Below are 24,285 nucleotides of genomic sequence, written 5' to 3'. Positions count from 1 at the left end.
AAGTGAATAAAAGAGAGTGTGTTTGCCAACAGGTTCAATCTACTTGCATTTTCTCATCATCTGAAGACTTCTCTGAGATATTGTTGTCCTCTTTTGATTCCACAGTGTCTCTCTCCCTTGCATCGAACAAGCTGTTACATGCACTACAGAGATTTTTTTCTTATCTGTGTTTTCGTTGAGATTATGCTGAAGTTTCAAAGTTGGGAAAGACAAGCCATTAAGAGAAGCGCTGCTTGTTCATTGTAGCAAACTTCTGATTTAAGAAGACAAAGAATTGTTGATTCCACTTCCATAATATGGAGCTCTCTGTCTCACTGCCATGGCAGTGCCATACCTCACTGTCATGCCTCAGGATGGCTGCAAACTGGATGTTATTAATCTTTGAGTCCATCTTTTTAACTAAGAGCATATTGGCATCTTAGGGGTGTGGAGGCTGTTAGACCAGGTAGTCCCTGACACCATGCAAGTGTTACTGCCACGCAGCCAAGGTTTGAAGTTGTAGCAGGATAGAGTTTCATTTCACTTCCTTCACCAAAGCTCACAAGACAGCTTTCAAGAAAAGAAAGTGTTAATTTGCCACAATACTTCAGCCATCTCCAAAAGAACTGCATTTCAGTGCTTTCTGAGCCCAAATCTTTCCTTGTTCATGCATACTTGAAATTGGTAGCTTGCCTCTGTGCAAAATCCTCCTGCTGATTGACCTGACCTTTGGATATTTACTCATGCACCTCCACCTGTAATGTTTCCTGCAGGACCTAACCCAACATGGGCTGCACGTGAGGCCAAGAATTAAATGCAAGGTTTTGTGTATTCTTCTTTGAAACATGTGCATTTGACAGTATGGGAATCTACCTTTTTCTGCTTTAGGAATGGTGTTCTCCAATTTAGTGTTCCCACTGAAACTGCTCTAAACCACAGTCCAGTTTTCCACTCCCCCTTCCTCACTTGACACCTTCCCCTGCATCAGGCTGGAGAGGAGAATTAGAGGCACAAAAGGTAAAAAGCACATAAGAACAATTTACTGGATGCAGCAATTAGATAAGAAAACTAACAGTAACAGCAATGATATTTAATAACAAAGATGTTTAAGAGACTGGAGGGATTCACATGCAAATGCTCACCACTATCCCAGAGGGAGACACTACTACCACCCTACCCCTACAGAGAAGGGAGACCTTCCCCATCCCCAGAAAGGTAGGTGGTAGAGAATAACCTCCAGGTCCTAGCCATGGCCCTCTGCAAAAATTAACCCTCTCCTGGTGAGAACCAGGACAACCTTCTATTCTATGAAAATATGCTCAGCCTATGCTTTTCAATGTTTGTCTATAACAGTTTGGTAGTGCAACGTCACCTCAAAAATTTCCCTTTTTTTTTTTTTTTTTTTTTTCTTGTTACAGGCATTCCTTACAGCAAATAAATACTAGTATTTTTTTTCCCAGGGTGATTTGATAACAATTGGTTTTTTTGGGTGGGGGCAGAAAGCATGCCAGGATGGAGCATAATTATCAACTGAACAAACAAGGACTGGTTTTGCCAGCTAGGAATGACATAACAGGATAATCACACACTCTGACAAGATCAATATATACCTGGCTGTCTGAATCTGGAGAGTGGTTAAGCATCTCTGTTCTAGGATGCTACAACCTCTCCTGGATTTCTCATCCTCTTGTTCATTGACTCGATCTTCCTTTTGCCTTTCGATTTACAATCCTACTATAAATTCATTGTGAACAGAGATTATATGTTTCTACAGTGGTTGGCAAGTGATCCCATTCAGAGCTGGAATTCTCTTCAATAAAAATAAAGACTATACTTTAGATGCTGGTGGGTATTCCTTAGCAGAGAGGCACAGCGTGTAATATCTGAGAGAGGGCATGTATATATGATTTTACATATTAAGTGGGTTTGAATCATTCATAGGCTTTAGGAAGTGCCTTTAAACCTATTTCACCACCATAGTAGCCTTGGAGCAAATGCAATGCTAATACTCCTGCTTAGTGATTTTAAATAGTTTGTAAGCTGGTGTAAAAAATGTGTTGTCAAACTCTGCAACTAATTTACTTCTTCCAGTCTATAAAACAAGGAAAGGAAACATCTGTTTAAATGGGAATGTAATGGCAGTGGGGATTATACTTTTCTTTTCTCTGTTGTTGTTCATTATGTTTAATCGGTTTAAAGATACAAAAATAATGTCACTGATTCATAAGTAGTAGTATTTATTAGAGCTTGAGACCCTGTACAAGCCTGTGTAGATGAACATTTTTGTGACACTGCTGGCATTTCTGAAACAAATTAAGCAGATGTGGGAACATTCCAGACATTGCTGAAGACATAGTTCACTCCACATGGATGAAGTTATGGCAGAGTTAGCACAGATGACTGGAGCTATCAACACAACATCTTTGTCCATAAATTCTCTGCAGAAAGGGTTAACATCTTGCAAAAGGCATATCCTGCATGGGAATTTTCATATTCCTCTGTGTGATTCATTTATTTATATGTGCTCTATGTCTGTCTCTCAGATTATTCAGCCCCTGGAATGCCAGAATAAATGCTTTAGAAAGGTCAGCCCTGCTTGCAGGGAGCCAGCCTTGCTGTCCTCTGAACTTCCAAAACCCAGAGACTGTTTCTTGCATGTGCTTTTTAATGGCCCTGAAGAAAACTCCCTAGAATAGTATTCAGTGGAGTGTGAAAAGCACTAAGGATTTTACCCTGATCATTGTTTCCTGTGAAATGCAAGTCTGGTGCTCTAGCAAAATTTGGGCTGAGGGCTGTGCCTTGTCTTCTCTATTCTACTTGGCTTATTTGGGGATTTTTCATTTAGAAACTAAGACAAACCAAGGTTAAGTTGTTGCTTACAGACGGGAAATAAATAATTTGATATGAATATTTTGAGACAAACAAGTGAGATGAATAAAAACACTGGGGGCACATTCTATTGATCATTTCTTACTTTGGAGCGTGTGGGACTCTGTTGCTGAGCCTTGAGGACCCTGGAAGAAAATTGGCCAAGCATAAGTGTTATTTTATAGGTTTAGATATAGAATGTAGATGACACAGAATATGTAGCAGTAAAATAGCATGCAAAAGCTTTTTGTTGATTCAGGTCCTTCAGTGGTATTTGTAAGGTCAACCAGACAAAAACATTCAGGAGAAAACCCAGTGGAACTAGAACCAGGTAAACCTCTGCACTGGAATGCAAGGAAAGGAGAGTGACGGAGATCTGGGATCCTCCAGAGACATGGTTGGCTGTGGCTCAGCATAGAGGCTCTCCACTGACTGTGCAATAGTGCGTGCACATTTCATGCAGTAGTTTTTAGAAAGACAAGCAAATCCAGATGCATTCACAGTTTTGGTCTCCACATAGAAAATCATGAGTGAACATGGTTCCTTTTAATTTACCTTGGGCAGCTGGAAAGGGCAACTAGAGCTTGGTGAAATTGCATAAATAGATCAAAGTCTGGTCTTTAATTTCTAGCTTCCCTAGCAAATTTTTGTCTTTAACTAACATTTTCTCATCATAAAAACAAAAGAAAACAAGCCAAAATAAGACAAGACAAAATTCTCTTCATCAAACCATTCCCAAGACTTAATTTGTGAAGTGTCATTCCTCTTCCATGGTGACTAATTGAAGAAAATCAATAATGGCACTCCTCTAGTAAGTTAAACAAAGAGCATGCACTAATGACAAGCTCTCAGTAACATGTGAGGACACTAAACTTAAGACTTTAATCTGAACAAGGCACCACTGAGGGCCTAATTAATATTTTTATGAAAAATAAAAATTAGTTAAGAGATACAATTAGATTTTTGTCAACTTGAGCTTTCTGAGTGAGAACTCAGATGTCATTCCATGGGCTTAAAACGAATTTTCTAAGGCCAGCATTTCTTTCGGACTAAGCAGGAAAATGCAGCTTAAGAGCTCTTTCGAACGTGGGTTATGTATTTTGGTTTTGTTTTTTTAGATCTTTGTATGCATTTTAATCACTCTTGTGGAAAGTCTAAAGTAGGTATTTTGCACCTCATATTGTCCAGTGGCTACTCCATGTCAAAGGGTGAAATTCAAGGGTGAAGGTATTTATGACAGAATAAAGTATATTTTTCTAACTCAATGAAGACATTAAGATGAAAAAATGATCTTTGAGGTTTTGTTTTAAGCACTCCTTTATTTCATTGAAGATTCACCAACCAATGCAATTTTAAAATATTTTCTTATCAACTGGGAAAGGAGAACCAAATATGTCCTTTCAAATATGGCCTCTTCATATGAGTAATGAAATTAAACAAGAAGCTCAGCATATCCATTACATTGCCTCATCAGGATATGAATGATCCTTTCTTTAATGTCTCTGAAAGGCAACCATCACTTTTACAAGATCAAATAATGAAAGGGCTTAAAAATCCTGCATGCAGGCTACTTGTAACACCTGAACAATGTCAATCGGAAAGATTTGAACCAGTGGGAAATTATTCCATTGGTTTTCTAGCTTTGATCACAAGAGGGAGTATTTGCAAGTAATCTTCCCTTATAGAAACAAAAATGCTGCCTAACAGTGCAAGCAGTGGGTTTGGGCCATTAACTGTTTTCTGCAATGCTCTAGCAACATCCAAATCAAACTTGCAAGAAGTGCAATTTTTTTCTTGTCTGTTTGTAGAAGTATGCATGATGAGACCTTCAGAAACTTCATGCAGGTTGTATACCAATCATAGTAAACTATTTTAGAGAAAGAAATTATACTCTTACACTCAGAGCCAGATTACTGTGATAAATTCTTTGTCAATGTAGCAAAGTCATAAATTAATCTTTCTTCTACTTGTATCTTTCTGCCTAAGAGAGACTGGTCGTCCACAAAGGAAGTGTTAATTTCTATTAGTTATAATCTTTAATTATAATTTTTCAGGAGATAGAATGTCAAGGAAAGGAACATATGGATTGTAAAAATAAAAAATGGCAGTTTTGGACTAGCGTGATTTAAAGGTCACACTTTAAAGCTATCTGCAAGTTCATAACAGCAACCAAAAAGTCCTCATTCATTACCATGAATGACATGGCTTGCAGCTGTGTTTGGTGCTGATCAGTTATCTTGCAGTAAATAAAGGAAAGATAACCCAATTGATAGAATTAAAAATAAAGAAAGATTAATACCAGCATACCTTGTTACATTTTCAATCCAATCATCTTGAAACCAAGCTATGAATTAGTGAAGGTTCATAACTTTCAGGCACAGGCAAATTAAGAATAATTTTTGCCTCCCCTTTGACCTATAAGCAGAATTTGACCCAGAGAGGGAAATACTGATGATGCAGTGGGATTGCAATGACACTTAGAGAAAAGGAGGAGGGGAGCCCATATTGTTGTAGGAATAGAGACCTGCTTGAGGTTTCAAAGGACAGTGGTAGCAGGCTTCAGAATTCCCCAGCTGCTGGATTAATCCTTTCCTTATTTAAAAATGTTACAGACATGTTTGGGAATCAGAGGAACATGGCGAAAGGGAAGAAGGAAGAAGGATTTAAGCCACACTGTCAGATAGAATTATGCCCTATATGAATGTGATTTTTTTGGAAGCGTGTTAGATCAATAGAAAATTTCCATGAAATCAAATATGGAAAATTATTCCACTGAAAAAAAGTCTTCTATTTTTATTTAACCATTCCACCACAGTGTCTGCAATCTGAAGGAAGGGTCTTTGTTCAAACCCCTCAGTGCCAATTTTTCTGGCCCTCTGTGAGAGCACTTAATCATTTTGCAGTAAGGAGAGCTGCTCTTTGTGGTCAACACATACTTTTCCTGACCGCACAGAGGTGTTTTGGTGATGGCTGGCAGAGCAGTGTGTCAGGAAACTTGCTTACTGACATAAGTGATAGGTGGGAACATATCAGAGCCAGTGGCAATGTCTGACTGGCCAAATTATGGAGTGGAAAATGCCAAGCCAGTGCTCAGAGGCGTGAGCAAGGATGGTACCGCTCTGCCCTTCCCGTCCAACCACACACACACACACACACACACACACACACACACCTGTTGGCTCTGCAAAGTGCTGGCAAAGCCTGAGCTCTCGAGGACAGTGTGTGACAGCATGAGGGAAGAGGAGAGGGCAGGACAGGAGAGGACAGGACGAGGCACCAGCTGTCCATGGCCACGTACCACCCCCTGCCATCCTTGCAGTTGGAAGGAAGCATTGCTGCTCTCTTAACAAAGAGAAACTTAAATTGGAGAGCTTGAAATGAATTTGCTCATCTTTGTGCACAGGCTTATAATTTCTTTCCTCACTCTGTGTGAGTAGCTATTCTTCTTAACGCCTGGAATAAGCATCAAAGTAGTCAGCCTCTACCTACTCTGTCCCTCTGATGGTACCACTTCATGGAGAAGAGGTGACAGGATGCCATCTATGTCTGACAAGTGGAAGAGTTAATGTCTTGGGGTGACTTGGAAATGAACCTATTTAATAGCTCCAAGAGTCAAGATACAGTGATTTTTTGGCTTTAACTACACTGGGGAAGCTTTCAGGCAATGATTTAAGAGGGTTTCTATAAAATCATCCTTTTTTCTGCCAACTGTTTCTTGTTTTTCCCCAGTTTCCAAGCCTGATTTCTATACTGCTTCCTCTTTTAAAGTTACATGTTCTCTTTGTCCCAGGGCTGCCCTTAAAAGCTGGAGTGCAGAGGGAGAGAATATCCTTTCAGCTTGATGTGAATTGCAAAGCAGGGCTCTCTCTTTCCATTCTTAAACACGAAGGGTGGTACAAGTAGCAATGCTGACAGTGTACATTTGCAGATGCCACCATATGGGTCTTGAAAAACTAGTTGCACCGATGATTCCCTGCACATGTAGGAGACAGTTTGCATTGTTGGCATCGTCCCTGCACAGAAACAAGCACAGCTTAGCAAAGCTAAGCAGATGGCACTAGATCTGGTGCCAGGGAAGCACTGAATTAAAGGTTATACCCACCAGGTTTGATGCGGTGCCAGTTTGAATTGGTACAGAAGCTTCGGCCCACCTGCTTATTGGCCCTGTGACATCTGGCATCTTTTTTTTTTTTTTTTCTTTTCCCCTTGGACTAAGCTAAATGCAGCAAGGAAAAATGTCATTTTAAAAGCTAGTTACCAATAAATGGGATTAAAATTCTCTGAGAAAAGAAGAAACCCTTGCAAATGCATTCTGTTTAACACTGCTATATTAGAGATCTTGGGACAGCTTTGTGAAGATTATATGATGGAAAATACAGATCTGGGTAAAACCACATTTTGCAGAAAGCCTAATGGTCAGGGCGGCATACTAATGAGCTCATGGAGCTGTTAAGAGTTTAGGGCTATCAGCAGCCTGCACACAAGAGCTCATAGTCTCAGACTGTCACCCTACATATGTTGTCACTCAGAGCAGGAGACATATTTTATGCTATGCCACCTGAGTGTGGCTGGTGGAGGTGCCTAACAAACAGCAATGCACCCTGTTAAACTTACTGCCTGCTCCACTTGGATTTCTCCTTCTCCTTTCTGTTGTCATCCTTCACCTTCTTTTTTTTCTTTTTTTTTAACCAGTCTCTCCTTCCTCTCCACACGTTCACATGCTGTATATACAAATATGCTGCCATGGGGACTGTGCTTGTTGCAGAGACTAAACCTTTTTGGATGTCTTCTCCATTAGGGATTTAATCCTTGCTCCCTTGGTGTGAAATGAAAGCATGAAGCTGTATGGCACTCTGGAGATGATTACCAATAGAGCTAAACCTGAGTTTATACACACTATGAGCCAGATTAATCAACAATTTATTGACTCAAAATTGAATCCATACAGCAGTGTTTTTGACTTTTTTTCTTTCTTTCCTTTTTTATTTTTAAAGAAGGTCTCAGACTGCCTGAATAATTTTGGTAGAGAATTGTCAGAAAATCATTGAGCCAGATTTATTAAATGTCTAAAAAATAGTGACAGGCATTGTGTGAATTCTAAGGCTCCATCACAGAATGGCAGGGAGGTCGATGTGCTTATAAACTGTAGACATACATTTACATCAGTGCTGGTTTGCAGTCTTCATTAAAAAAGAAAGAAAAAAATGGTCAGCTTTGGACCTTGCCTTGAATTTTCTTGGCTTCTCTATATCGAGTACCAATGTTAAAAAAAAAAAAAAAAAAAAAGAAAGAATTGAAAAGCTGGTAGGAATGGATAGCTACGGCAATATATATATGAAGAAATAAATGTACTGGGGAACCAGTTATAATGCAAGTATGGTTAACAATATAAACCCATTGATCTCCTCCACACACACAAAAAAAAAAACCAAAAAGTGCTGTACACCTGGAAATTCTTAGGCTGAGAATATTTTGTTACAAAAAAGAGACTAGTATTAAACATCCAAATTTTCCACCGCTGACCTTTGAGTTAGAAAGTATTTGCAAATATATCCAAATCCCACTGAAGTCAGTGGAAAGACTTTGTTGGCTCATGATTGTCTTTTCTTGTCCTTGCTGCTGGTGTCTCTCTCTGTCTCTCACTTTCTCCAGCACAGGCAATTGTGTTGTGCCCATCGTTGCAGGGGGCTGCCTCACAAGGCCATTCCTGGCACAGATACATGTTCAGTTTCAAGTGGGACACTGGCTTTTTAAACTGTTCTACAGCACAGCTTTGGCATCTGCTGGGCTATTGATTTCCAGGGTCAGAATTTCATGGCTTTCAGCTCTAACCCTCTAGCTTTGCTGCTTGTAGACAACGGCCTCATTGCACAAAGTGAAATCACAAGAGCTGGATCTCTTCTGGCAAGGTTTCAATAAGGATCAAAGTCTTGGAGGTAACTCCCTTCTTCAACTGTCTCTGAAGCAGCTTGATCTGTGAACTCTCCAGATCTTCAGATTTTCAGAGATGAAGGTCTGCAATGGCAGGTCTACTGGTTTTGGTTTGAGTGAGGAGAACCAGGTGGGCCTTTTTGCGTCACATTTTACAGGTTGCCAAAGAAATACTTGGGTTATTTCCATAAGTTTTGATGAATGTCAACACTGAAATAAAAACAATGCACAAGGCTTTGAACCCTTATTCACAACAAATCCTTCTCCTTGTCTTCCCTAAACTTGGGGAATTTATCATTCAGTCCGGTAGCAGTACTAGTTGAAAAGTGGTTTGTTTGTTGTTGGCTTTTTTAAAAATAATTTGACAAATGTTCTATTTATATAACAGATCATAAAATAGGTTGCAGACAAATTGCTTTTGTTAGCTCCTCAGATTTCTTAATCTCATACTGATTTCTCAGAATATTGTCCATTAAAATTTTCCCTAACATTTTAAGTTATAGACAATATCTCATGCTACTCAGGGACAATGATGTTGAATTTAAAATAACATCCCTAAATAAAAAGGTTATAATCGAAGAAGTTTATTACATATCTGTAACCAACACACAACAAGGATAGAAATTTCATTAATTATTTGCCTGAATATTTGCCTGAAAGTCTATTTTCATCTTTAATGGTTTATTACTGTTACAGTTTAAATTTTCCATCTAGCACAATCATTTCCCTCACTGACACTCTCTTCACCATCTTTAAATTCTTTCCCATGTTTAGTGTCTTCCTCACCCTCATCTTCCTCTTTGAACTCAAAACATCACTGTCTCCTCTCATGAAATTTGAAATTCAGTCTTTCCTGAAGTATTAAGTGACAACATCTGGATTTATCTGATCCCATGTTGTCTTGATCCAATGACAAAGCTGTGCTGCACTAGGACTTCATCTTCCCTGTAGGATTTACAGCAGGATCCTGTGCCAAGAGCCATAAAGGCTATAAGCATTCTTTAAAGGGCTTGCTCTCTGCTGCATCAGGCAACTACAGTTGTGACATGCTGGTACAACTGCAAGTGTTGCATTCTTTCCTCCAATGATATTCTTCATTGCTGGTGTTAGATACCCTTTGAATGTACCTAGGAGAAGCATTCTCCTTTTGTGCACCAGCACACCTGGTCTCCTGTTCCAAATGATGTTCAGCCAATCCTTCATTAAGTCTGTAGACATCCATCCTTGGTTTTGACACCTAACAATTATTCCAGTAGGCAGCTGGTCCTTCAGCATTGTTTTCCGCTTCAAGATCACATACGGTGGCAATTTTATACCATCTGCTAACACTGCCAGCATTACTGTAATGCACATTTTTTCATTCCCCAAAGTTTTGATGGTGGCGTATTTTGTGCCTATTTTTTCAATGACGTTATTGGATGGCTCATCAAAGGAAACTGTTGTCTCATCTGCATTTCCCATTTGGCTCAGCAGGTAATTGTGACCTTTATGCAGTCCAATCATGTACTGCTGGAATGGAATGACTTTTTTGCTGAAGTTGGAAGGTACATATTGGCAAAATTAAGTCCTTCTCTTTAGGCAGAAACCTTTATAACACATCATCTTTATGCACAGTCATTAGTGATTTTGAACTTTTGCCATGCAATTCGCTTGTAATATGTTATGAGATCTTCATGTAATGATTTCCTGTGCAACAAGGGTTCTATCCTTTCTCCTTTTTTGTTTTTAGGTGCACATGTTCTCCAACTTATCTTTCTACTTGAGCGTGTAGGACGATGGATTAGATGACTTCCAGAGGTGCCTTCTGACCTCAACCATTCTGTGTTTCTGGCATTCTATGATAGTTCATGGAAGTGCCCTTTTCAGGCACTGAGTAATTTCTGCATTGAGTTACTGCATAACAATTTCTGGTTTCATTATTTCTGTCTTGTCACATGTGCCTCAGTAATATTATATTTCCTCTTGGCTCACAATTGCTAGTTAGTACCCAGAGTTCCACCATGACTTTTAAATCTGCATTGTAACTCCCACTTGCTTTTTAGTATGTTCCCTCTTGTACTTCTCTCTCTGACCTCCAGATGTTTTGCTATTTCCCAATTTACCTAAAACTATTTTTAAAAAATCACACTGGAATTTTCTGATTCACCTCACATCTATTCTCTAGTTGCTGAAAAATCAAATAGTAAATCATTGTATTCTATCATTATATTCAAACTTCTTCAAACTTTGGTCTTCTTTGGGAAAGTTTGTGGACATAACTAAGGAGCCTCCTGCAATGCATAGTAATAGTATCATTATAATACAAAGGAAAGAAAATCTCCAATTTTTAAGTTAACTTTCTGGACAAAGCCCTCTAATCCTACTTCTGTGTAAAGCAAGTATTGGGTTTTTTTTTCTGGAACTGTGATCAGATTTAGTCAGAATTTTTTTTAACTCAGGAAACCATCAGCAGAATCTGTGTATCCACTCCAGAACAGATTATCTTTTTTATTAAATGAGTTAAATGAGATCTGCATTGCACATGACCTGTGAAATAATCTTTTTTGGCCAGCTAGTCCTGCAGCATGTGGGCTCTGGCATGGGCAGAGCTTGGCTGAGCAATGACCCTCAGCTATGGGCAGGCCCGAGGCCCCACGGGTGCAGACATTTCTCTGGTGTGCTGGCCAGTCATCCCCTTAGTGTTTGTGCAACCAGAGAGACACACCAGCTCTCTAGCCCAGGATTTCCTTGCTGTAGATTATATGACATTTATACTGGCCCTATACATAGATTTTTAATCTGAGTAATATACAATAAACACTACACACACGAGTCATGTAATGCCAAGTGACAAGCAAAATACTGCTCATAACAACCCAAAATATAGGGTAATTTCAATGCATAAATAAACATATTCATAAACATTTTAAAAATTAAAGCATACTTACTTGAAACTTTTTACTATAATTTTATATTTTGAAATATATAGAAGCACAATTAAATTATCTGCATGAACAAAAAGAATCCAAGAATCAACTCCTTGTCTTTGCTTATAATTTCTTGAAACTAATTGCTAACATGGTTAAAAAATAACAACAAAAGAGATTGGTAGCATCCTACATTTGTACTACCTTAATCTAAAACAGCAAGCATTTAACTTTTTTTTTTCACCCAGTGACTAATTCCAGATAATAAATTGTGTATTGCTGTGAAGTGCCTCATAGCAATGGAATGTATTTAACTTTAATTAAGCTACAACCGGATCTATATGTAAAAGAACATTTTCCTTCATTATTTTGGTGAGTTGTATTTAACTTCATGAGTTACAGAGTAGAACTATTTTATAGACTTTCTTTATTATTTGAATGGTAGACAAATAAAAGTGGACATAAAAAAGGTCGTTTGTATTTGAAAGTTTTATTGCTTCTGTTACAGATAGTACATATGAGTGTAAAAAGACTGTAGCCCATATTAGTTCCGCTATATATTTCTGGGTTTGCTCTTTAAATTAAAAAAGTGTGGAGGCATGAAAAACAGATGCTTTCAACCAATTTTCCTCCAAAGTGAGAAAAAATATATGTTTGTTTTGAGGTGCTAGGAAAATTGTATATATCTGAAAAGATTGTCTACTTCCTGAGTAATTCCTTTGAAGCTGGCATAGATACATTTCAGCTCATGGGCTCAGGTTTGAATTTTGGAGGTGAGTTCTTGATGCCTAAAAAACAGGGGTTTTTTAGTGCAGAATCTGCCCCACCATGTAAAGCCTCAAAACAACACCGCATGTACATCTGTTGCATGTTGCTTTCTGGTAGAAATCTTGAAGCTGGAGGCCACTGAATGGCTACAGATCTGCACCATGCTGAGTAGGTCTGCGGTGTAAGAATGCAATGTGCTGTGAAGAGGGAAATTACTAGAAGCCTTCACTTGGCAGGTTGGCATAATGTGGCTGCTTATGATTTTATTCATATAGCAGTACAAGTAGGGTTTAGTTTTTTGTATTCGTCATGAGATATTATCTCTATAATCATAAGAATAAAATAAATGTAGGACAGCTTGCAAACTCCTTTGTGGGTGTTCAGGTTCCTCTTCTTGATTAGCTTATTTTTCATTTCTATTAATATAATCTCTTTTTTCTGGGATAATTTTCTCATTTTTCCCTGGTTATTTCTTAAAATGTTAATACTTATTTCTTCTTTTCTAATTTGACTTTGCACTAAGATTATTTAATTTTCAATTTTATTTCAAGAGACTAAGTAATGCAATGCTAAAAATGAGTATAAGTGTTAAGGGTATCAACTACAGTAAATGTTAGATCATCATCAGAACATCAGGCTTCTTGTTTAATGTGGTTTTACATTGGCACACCACGTACCTGTGTCATTTATAAGCACTGGCACAGGTAGACAGTCTATAAAGTATTCAGATATTCAGATACAAAATCTGTATGGTTTCTGTTGGATTTTCTTGTAAAAATGTCCTAGTTTTCATACAACTGACATTGTCATGCTCAAGTTTGAACTCTGTCAAAGGAAAAAGGGATTGTAATTTTAAAATTGGACCTTCAAGATCCATATTGCCACCACTGATATCAGCGATAGAGTCTTCAAGGACAGCCTTTGTCTTTGAATTTTATAAAGCTTTGATGCAAAGTGTACCATGCTGTTCATTTTGTGAACAAGAATATTTGAAAACAAGACATGTAGGGAAAGAACTTATAGGCACATCTCAAATACACCAGCTAAAGAATTAGAAGATAATGCCACAATGCAACATACGGGAAAATAAATCAATGTGTCAGCCTCTACTAAAAATCAGTTCTCCTTCCAGAATGGGCATGATGTGGTATGACACCCACTGTAGTGAGCTGCTTCTTGGAGTATACAGAAACAACTCCTGAGAAGGACCACCACATGTCTTTGAGATAGTTTAAAGCAAACAAATGGCTTTATGGAAAATTAAGGCGGGGGGGTGGGGGGGGGTGGGGGTGGCGGAATAGCAAAAAATTAACAAAATTTAAATAAAATAGAATCTATGATTTATAAGAAAATAATTAAAAGAAAGACTTACAATTATTTTTCCTTACAATTAAAAAATAAATATTATATTGTCTTCAACTGACATTGCCTACAACTAATAAAAAATTATTCTGCTATATCCAGCTCAGTGCTTGAAGGTAAACAGCAACTTCTGTGATGTGTAGGATCACTAATGAAGTCCAGCCATAGGACTGGGAACATGGGACAAAGGCCAGTCTTCAAATTATGAGTCCCAATGTTATTTGGACAGAATATTTGGACACTTACTTGTGGAATCAATAGTCCATTACATATCAAAGGCAGAAAAAGATATTTGGAAAGTATTTATTATTATTATTATTATTATTATTATTGTTATTGTTATTGTTATTGTTATTGTTATTGTTATTGTTATTATATTATTATTATTATTTCTTCTGTGCTGGGAAGTTTTATGTAACTAGGAGTCTGGGGTGAAATAACTTCAAGCTGATGAGATGAGTTTTGGTGATGAATTGAATTAGGACAAAATTTCTTGGCTGGTATGTCGTGATGAAGATTTAGGGAAAAGAAGATTTTGTAATATTCAGATAAGTATACAGGAATGGCAATACTGGAAAATCTCTATTGAGAGAAATGGAGAATTTAAACTCTCCCACCTAGACCATATATTGCTTCTTTACCTCTCTAAATATTCTTGTGATATAATAGCTGGAAAATACTATTTTTCAAAGACACATGGAGGAAAGTCTCTTAAAATCTGTTTCAGTTTCCAGTGTAGCATTTTGTTCAAAAGACCTGAAAAACATTAGCAGACTCCTTGGAATCCTCAGTCAATGAGTGAGCAGAATTATGCCATATTTATGCTCAACTCACCTGCTGCTTATTAAATACATGCAACACAATGGCTACACAGTTGAAAAGAGAAATTATATGATGAATGTTTTGGAAAAAAGATGGTTCCTATTTTTTGTGAAATTATGCAAACAGAATTATATGGTTAATTATTCATACAGCTTTAATAAGGGCAGCAATTCAAAATTTGGAGGAAATGCCTACAGTGTTTCAACAATAAGATTACGCAGCATCTATCAAATATAAAACTGGCTGTAAAGATAATTAGCTCCAATGTGATTTTACATTAAAGTGGTTCTAAGGATCCAGGACTTGGTCTGTAGTCAGGAATGGCAACTTTTCTATGGTTCTTTGCACCACAGTCAAAGCACCAGTAGAAATGACCACCACAAAATGCTTTTGACATACTACAGGTAAGAGAAAACTAAGCAGGGACTGCCATTATCAGTTTTCCATGCAAAAGATTCAGCATGCTCTTGAAAAGTGTCTGCCGTGTGACTACAATGTCGCTAAGTTATGACAAGGAAATATCTGTGATATGACAGTGGCATCGTACAACTGTCAATATAGAGTAAGTGTGATGGGATTGCTCTGTGCTCTAAAGAAACTGTCATGTAATGGGGCTGTGACTAGGCTGTAATAGCAGTGTGACTGCAATGTGCCAGCAGAGTGACTGATAGGTAACTCCTGGAAGAGATGGTTCCCAAGTAAAATTGGCTCTAATCGTTTTGAAGTGCTGCGGACCCCATTTGTAGTGACAGCACTGCCCATCAACTTTGGCGAGCTTTTAGTCAGTACCTCATGAGAGACCAAGACAGTTTATTGCTGTGCTTCTGGCAGTCTTAGAGTTATTCTGAATAAAATATTTTGATATCTGTTCAGAGTTGCACCATGCCAAGGGAGCTGACTGTAAGTACAGCCTCATGCGCAAATGCCCCTAAGCCAAAGATGGGCAACACTGGCCAGTGACCAAACCACAGCATCAGAGTGGGCTCCCTGGATGGCACAGCAAGAACTCTTGCCCTTAGACTCCATAGAACAGTGTTACCCTATGGCAAGCAGAAAAAAGAACTCCCTCTTGGAGAGGTCCCCACCATCTAGGAGTGCTTTGGACCAGACCTTGAGTTCTTGACCTCTCTGCTGGCCAGCCCTTCTCACTCCCCAGAATTAGACCTCCACAATGAATGTTATGGGCACTTGGCAAGCAAGGAGAGAAAATATGGCAAATTAATTAAGAAAAAGGGAAGAATTATTATATTCATTTCACAGATGGAGATATTGATGTTCAGATTAATTGATTTGCCCTGAAGCCATGCAGCATGTCATTAACAGCCTTGTGAATATAGTAGTGTTGCTTGAAAAATGGCTACTGTGGATAGTCTTCAATTTTCTATTATATCAATGGAGAAACCTATTTCTTTAAAGAAGAAATATATTGTTTTGCAAAAAGTAAGCTGTTAGAAACTTTTCATTATTTTTATTTTTCTAAATTCTTTTTCTTCTCCCCTCTGTCAGATTTCTTTATGTCTCAGTTTGCCTTAGATAAAATTTAGAATGAGAAAAAATAAAAAAAACCAATAAAAACAACACCAACAACAATAAAAAACACCTAGAAGAAAGGTTTAAGAGTGCTGATGAGCAATTTACACTGTAATTAAAAAAAATAATACAGTCAGATTGCTGTCCCCTTGCATTCCCACCTTCAAGAATCCAAAATATGTTAGTTCATGTAATGGATCATTGGTATGTATGTCATTGTATTCAGGTCACAAATCAAACCAACTGTGTTGGAAAGGAATGCAAGCATCAGTCAAGTGGAGAATAATATTTCATACTAAACAAAGGAGGACAGGAATAGAAGTTTATCCTATCTGAAAATGGTTCTGTTTCTGCATACCAATGCCTTCTATCAGGAGAAACACCTGCAGCCACCATAAGGTCCACCTTTCAAAGGGAACGTTTTCATCTTTTCCCCTTTTCTTTCATATAAAGGAGCAAAATAAGTATACTGATGTGCAATTAATTGTAAAGGCTCACTGCTGAAAAGATTTACTTGTGGTTCAGCAGTGTAATCATCTGTTGGGCATTTGCTATAAATCACGGGTGTCTGCTGTTGTCTCCACTAATTAGTACACTTACTTATTATTAAGTCCCTTAAACATTATACAAGATCTGGGCTGTGCACAGAATTATTGAGGGAATGAGAACACTTGAAGTTTTATTGCACAGCTACAAAGCATACAGTAAATATCTGGGTGGTGGACAGTTGCAAGGCATAAGACAAGATGGAATATATATCCTTTAGTAAGTGCTCTACCCATCCATAATTATAAAAGCCCTTTATTTTTCAGCCTTCAGTGTGTCTGTTCAGTCACTCAGGCACCAAATAAAGGTCTCAAACACAATAATTCAAAGCAACTGGTACAGTAGTAAGTGAAGTTTTAAACAACAGTAGACAAGTTGATTAGAGCCTTTGGAGATGCATGCCCTGAATAAAGGTTAACCTTTGTGAACTTTGAATACAAAGCTTTCAGATGAATTTTATATGAAATCTGGTGACAAAGAAAAGCACTATTCAGCAAGGGCTGATTAATTGAGTTACACTTCATTGTAAAGCCCTGACAATGATGGAAAATAAATTTAGCAATGTGCTTTGTAGCCATACATGTTGACAGGATCTCACTAAAAAGCAAGAATCATACCACATAAAGGCCCTGTTGAATACCTCTGAAGATAGTCTGGTGAGTGAAATGTAAAGCCAGGATTTACAAATATTACATAAGTGAACACTGTTACTGCACTCAGGCTGAAAAATCCTGTTCAAATCCAATAAGTGGTTTAAGATGTGTAAATAGAGGTTTCTGCAGGGAGTCAGGCATTAGAAGCCACCTGGAGCATGTGGTAAAGATTGTATCCATCAATACAGCAGCTGGGCTGAAATTATAAAGAGAGCTGCTTTCCATCATGCTTGTTTTAATGCATACATTTCTCCTGTCACTAGCACCCCAGGAAAACTACTAACTACAAAAATGAATGGTACCCATTACCTGATATTCATACTTGTGACAACAGAGACAACAATCACAACACAACAGTAAGCAAAAAAACTGATATCCAAATTATTTTTAAGTTGTTGCAGTGGATAGATCTTGAGAACCAGTTGGTAATATTTTAATAACACTGTGGGTTAGAGGAATGAAGCAGGCATCTGGCATTCAATCCGAAGTTTCCTTCTGCTCCACACATTCCATCAAATCATGCACCAAAGCAGTTTAAACAAATCAAGATTAGCAAAAAATTGTTCCAAGAAGGGGAACCCTATATAAGGTTCAGTTGTATGCCAGCACCAGGGAAAAATTGACATTGGTTTTCATTGTGATTATTTAAAAATATCACAGATTTACTATCAGTGTGTTCCCAATGCATAAATAGTGCTTTTTGACCCTACATTAGTGTTGGATGGTCTGAAGAGGCAAAGCAGGCAGCTGCTTGCCTGAGGTAGTAGCTCAGGGCATCAAAAACTCTTCTCCAGTTTCCTTCCAGACTGGCAAGAGTCATGGGTGAGAGAAACACGGTCTTCAAATTACAAAAAGCTACAATGAAAGCAATGTGCAAGTGTCACTCCAGAACAGGCAAGGAAACTGTTAAATTGCTCATTATAAAGTCAATGTTAAAATATAATAGAAAACAAGCAAGCCATATTGCATGTGTAAGGACAGACTGTGCCACTAAGCCACAGGCCCAAGCCGTGGGTGGTGTGGAGTAGCATTGTTCCTCAGCAATTAAAATGAACATGCTCGCCACACAAAACTGCAATGTGTTCCTTCCTCTGTGAGTTGTGCCCTCCTTCTGCCCTCCTTCTGCTCCCTGACACAACCAGCCACAGCAGTGAGCCGAAACTCTCTTGTGTGCCAGGGAATTCGGGGGACTGCAAGCCTCACTGACATCTCATTGCAAGTTAGGAGGTAAACAGTGCTCCACAAATGATTTCTGTCCTTCTTCCTGTGCATCAGTTCGAGCATCAGAACTGCCAGTCCTGTGTTTAGGTTATTATCTTTTTCCCTGTGGATTTTGAAGGAATACATTAATACTGATCCTGGGTGTACAGCAAGAAGCAGGTTTGCAGCTAGATGGATGAGATGCAGGCTGTGTAGTGGTTCCTGATACACAGGGTCAGGCAGCTGGACATCAGTCCTCCATCCCAGATCTCACAGGTCAGCAGCAGGCACCTAAGGAGAGAGGGCCACATCCATTTCTTACCCTTTTTCTTGCCTTATTTCTGGGTAATTATGTTTATTTTTGATTGTTTATGAAGGGAACAGCAAGTCTGTTTTTAAACTTTACCAGAGTGTAGCTTTTCCATCAATTAGTACTTTGCATATGAGAAGAGCTGATAAAAGCCCAAATTCTTTCACTGTTTACTTTGCTGTGCAGCTTATTTTCTCAGTAGCCAGCTTGATTTAAATGTGTTAATGAGGTGCCACAACCTTGCTCTGAATGATTAGTGGGCCAAACCAGATGAGATGTTTCAGGTGTTCTCTAACATACCTGAGCTAACATCAGAGATAGAGATCACAAGCCCTAAATTACTACACGAATAATCTCCAGCCACATCCTGCATGTGCGTACAGACACACTGATTAACCTCCCTTGGGATCCCTCCTGGCCTTTTGTTCGATGGCTCTCGCTCATCCCAGCTGCAGTGATAAAGCTTTCCCTCCCCACAGTTATATTCTAGAACTTCTTTCTGAAGTATTCATGGAGGAAGGATGGGAAGAGGGTATTTTTCCCTGTGTCCTTGCCTCCAATCTGTAGATCCTTTCACTCAGTAGAACTCTGTCTCTCTATCTGCTGCCATGGTGATTCAATGAGTTTGATATTATTCTGTTAAATCTGCCTCTCCCAAGAGACAGTGGTTTGATTCTCAGTATTCTTAGATAGGTCAAGAATCACATTAGCTCAGGGCAAAATTGCTCACTGTACAAGGAGGTGAGTTTCAAGATCTTGGCAAAGCAGCAAAAAGGACTTGCTCTTGACTCTTGTGATAGATGTCATGATGCTGCCAAATAAAAGCAGGTTTGCTGAATGAAAACTCAGTGATATAGCTGCAGCCGGGGACGAACCAGCAGTGGTGCAAACAGCCCAACCACCGTGGAAGAATACAGCACGATGACATCAGGCATAATAAAGGAAGGGCTGGCAGGTGAATGGCATGCTTATTTAGTGTCTTTGGAGCCATTTAATTTGAGACGAATTGTTGTGCGATAGCTACTCAGTAGCCCAAAGGCAGCAGCACGTTTATGCTTTGCATTTCTGTGACTTGTGTTGCACAAACAGGACTATAAAAGGCCAATGCTCTTGGTTTGCATGTGCACACGATTAGGTCCATTCACAAATCCACTTTATCCTGCCCTGTTATTTATGTATACGCCAGTCAGCTACACAATGCAGCACATGGCTCTTTCTGAGCAGGCAGTCTGAAAGTCTTAGCCTTCCTAATTTGAAGCAGAACTGGGTAAAAAGTAGAATTTTTAACCACATGGCAAAGAAGATTAAAAAATAAGTGTTCTAATTTGAAATCTAAATTATTAGAAAACCACCATAAATTTAATAATTTGACTAAGAATTATTACAGGAGGCTGTGGTAGTTATGTCATAGTTATGTCTAATACTATATTAATATTCTATTAATATTTTCAAGATGATGACCTATTGCTGCTAGAGAAGATATACTAAGTTGAAGATTCTACAGAAATTACTCTTGTGGACCTTTGTTTCTCACCATTAAAAGTTCAGTAAAAATTGTTATACCCATATCTAACTTGAAATGCTCTTAATATGCAAAATACATGGTGTGGCTTATTTATGTCTTAATATCTTGCAGATCAAGCTTTTCCTAAAAACTTCAAAGCACTTTGCAAGAAATAGATAATGCTACAGTCCAGCGGAACTTATTATCAATTTTATGATGAGTTTTGACTCTGAAATCAACTGATTTCTAAACTATTTCTCAAATTGAAGCTACTGAAGCTCATTTGGATGGTTTTATTCATGGCAGAGAGTTTTCTACAGTTTTATCAGTATCTTTAAATTCTGCATAAATCCAGGAAATACCTTACAACAATCGGGGTGTGTAAAAAATGGTGACCTGATTAACTGCTCATCTTTCCTTATATTGCCACACTGGCATACTTCTATCAAAAGAATATTTTGGAGTAAGCTGCATTTCAATTTATAGTAAGTCTACCATATCGGGATTCATGCAAGCTTTTTCTTCTGTGACCATGAACTTTAACTTCTTCTTTATGAGTTCAGAATATTGCAAAGAATTTTATTTCTTTGTGTTGTGCCCTGACTTGTTCCACATGACTTCTTTCCTCATGTGTTATTTTTAGCTGCCAGCCTTGTAAATGCAGACTTGCCAGTAAGTAGAGTTCAAGTTCAATCTCAAAAAAGCAAGGCTTTTAAAAAATAAATATGTTGTCTAAACATGAATTTCAGGAAAGAAAACATTCTCAGATGAAGCAATGTCAGAGTTTTGGATTTCTGTGATTTAGAAAAACATGATAAGGAAAGAAATTGGCGTATTTCTTTACATGGAAGTTTGCAATTTTGTTAAAACAGTTAAAGTCATTAAGTCGTGAGTCATGCAGAGCTGCAAACCAGATTTACCTACATATGAGAATACATACCTGAACTCTCAAAGGTAATGGTGCTGTGGGTTGTTTGTCTTGGAAAGACATTTTTGGGTCATAATTTTTACTATGTACATATGTTTTTACAGGAAATTTTGTCTGTTTCTGCCATTCTCAAGGAAAGCTAACAGAGAAAAACTGACACTGCTGTCTAGCCCTGGGAAAGTTATTAAGGCATTAGATTCCCTTGTCTAGGAGCATGGACCAGCTTTCACATTGCAGGCAGGACTGTGGTGGAGTGTCCTGCTGTAGAGGGGGAATATCATGAGTCCATTCTCCTGTAATTCTGCTGCTGCCCAGCATCAGCTGTGGTTGATACCCACTGTGACACAACTTGACAAGGTGAAGACCACAAATGCATTTCACAGTGGAAAAGACAGAGATCCATAAAAAGTTCTTGATAGCTCCAGTTTACACACAGGGAGGATCCCAAGCAACCAAATCCAGATTACAGTCCCAAAATCCAGAAAATTTGCCAAAGAGGTAGGAAGTGTTGTGTGTAAAATATGAAAAGGTAAAACTTTAGACTAAACTTGGAGATTTGAGGCTTGAACATTTACCTAAAAGTCAGCTTCTATCATACAAATTGTGGTCAATTTACATACCAAATTATGTGGAGAAAAGATTATCAGAGAGATTGTTTTCCATCACATGAATAGACTTTTGGCTGAATATTGAATACAACAAGCCATTTCCTTTTCTCTTCCACTTTCCTCCTTCACTTGCATAAGTGCCTAAATTAGGCTACATTGAGCAATTGATGGATGGTTCAGAATCATGACAATAAATATATCTTTTCTATGCCTGGTTGTCATCTTTTTCCTGTGTCTCCCCTTTAGAAAGCTGTTTGGGGAGGAGGGAACAAAAAAAAAAACTTCTTCAACCTGTAGACTTTCCTCTTAGAAAAGCCCTCTTCTCCTGCTTTGCTGCAATGAGATTGATCTGAATTTTTATTGTTCTTTGATAAAAAGTTAAAGATGGATAAACATAGCCTTCTCTATCATGAGGGAATTTGTATAAGATTTTCTGTGCTTGAAACAGTTCCAAAGCTGCTGTCTCTGGATTAATGGTTCTACCTGAGCTGAAAACAGTGCACAGGACCTGAATCAATATGAACTGTAGCTTCAATAGTCCACCATCACCACATTTGCAAGTAGCACTAGACACCTTAATATGTGTGCCTTTCTTTGTCTTGTCATGAAAATGCTCTTCAATATATGTTTTAAATCAGGAGGTACATTATAACCAAAGGTATGATTCTACTCAGAAAGAAAAAATTGTGAGCCTTCTTACTAAGAGCTGGATTTTTTTTCAGGTTTTTTTTCAGTTTGTGTTTGCAAATCATTTTAGTGTGAGCATAGTCAATGTGGATACATGCCTTCTAAAATCTGTAGTAGATAGGAGGATGGATATTTTTATGTGTTAGGGATTCAGTTTGTTGGGGGCGTTTGCCAGCCAAGCCTGTTAATTTCCATCAAAAAGCTCAAATTCAGCTTTAGACACTGGTGTTGAAAGTCAACAGATCTATTTGAACTGTGCTTAGATTGATGTGATTCCGATTTTTTCAAAATTGATATTTTTGTTACTCTGTGTTGCCATGCCAGAAAGAGTCATCAAGAGTGGACTTTGGATGAGAATCACTCTGACATGAAAAGGTCCATTTGTTGGCTCTTGCTTAGTCTATTGCATGATTTTACGCAACTTTTTATATGTTGAACTGACTAGAAGTGTAATTTTGCATGCTTTTATATGCATGTTTTAACTGAACAAACACCCTCTATCTCAAAGCTCAAGATATTTCTAAGGTATGGGGTTTGCTTTGTAAGTGCAAACTTTCCCTTCTGCCTGGACTCCCTAGTCACTCATAAATAATGCAGACCATAGTACATTCAGATCTTTCCAACAATATCTCCTTTTTGAATTTATCTATTTTTATTTTTAGCATTCACAATGAACTGGCAAAAATTAAAGCTAAGATAAATACATCCTTTAGTGAGGAAGACAATTTTTTGCAAAAAAGTGCAACTAGGACTGACTAATTTAAATTAAATTTGTGTATCTAATCCATACATTTGGTTCTATATTTAAGTGACAGCTTAATTGGCGGTTGTGGCTGGATCTAATTAAGTCTAATAAGGACGATGAGTCTTTTTAGGTTGGCATATAGATACCAATGCAAGTTACATGTCTACATTACTGTGAAAATATAAATGTTTTTACTGTGCATCCACTACCCATGTAGAAAACAATGTTCTAAAATGTTACAAATGTGAAGGAAAAGGTAACCTATGTTTCATATTTATAAATTATATTTTATTAGCATAAATATCAACATCAATTTTCAAATAGGTTTGGCCAATTTTATGTATTTTGAATAAAAACCAGTCCAAGCAGATGAGGACGATGCACTTAGAATTCTTTATTTAGAACAACATTGTTTTGTTGAGGAAGATTCTGTCAGTGTTGCTCCCTGAAAATGTACATTTTCTGTCTGTAGCACTGAATTCATTGAGGTTACCCCTGTATTTACATTGGTTTTCTCTTTGCTTATTTATCTGAGAAAGATGTAGATCTTCTTCACTGATGATAAGTACTGCAAAGTGCTTGTTGCTGTCTATTGCTGAATTTGTTTCCTCTTCCATCTAATCTGATCCTTTTGTTCACTTAGGTATTCACAGGGTAAAAATGCCTCAAGGAGACCAAAGTCAGCTGAAAAAATTTAAGGGATATGTTCCAAGAAAATGATACCAGTATGGTAAAAGAAGCAAACTGAGAATCGGAGAAAAGCTTTATCATTTAAAATTAGCCTAAAGCAACAGTGTTATGTCAAATATTATGCAGGTTTTGGGTGGTAAATCATTGCCATCCTTGTTTTCTGTTGCTCAGTACTTGTTATCTGTAATAGTGTAATTTACCTCTTTCCTTGGGAAAAAGAATGAATAAATAAAATTAATGTATTTGCA

The 24,285-nt window shown here is 37.9% G+C and overlaps 1 protein-coding gene across 1 annotated transcript in view; it reads left to right on the top strand.

The window, feature by feature from the left end:
- The window catches only part of TRIQK (triple QxxK/R motif containing), a 138,978-nt gene extending 114,693 nt beyond the window's left edge, over nucleotides 1-24,285 (top strand). The window contains exon 5 of the transcript XR_014952995.1: nucleotides 1-24,285. This exon is cut by the window's left edge and continues 8,834 nt beyond it. The gene's annotated coding sequence lies outside the window, so the exon portion shown is untranslated.

Source organism: Lonchura striata, chromosome 2 (assembly GCF_050655825.1).
Source record: "Lonchura striata isolate lonStrDom1 chromosome 2, ASM5065582v1, whole genome shotgun sequence".
Lineage (NCBI taxonomy): Eukaryota > Metazoa > Chordata > Aves > Passeriformes > Estrildidae > Lonchura > Lonchura striata.
Note: the sequence above shows the minus strand (reverse complement) of the source record. Positions and strands in the feature narration are given on the sequence as shown.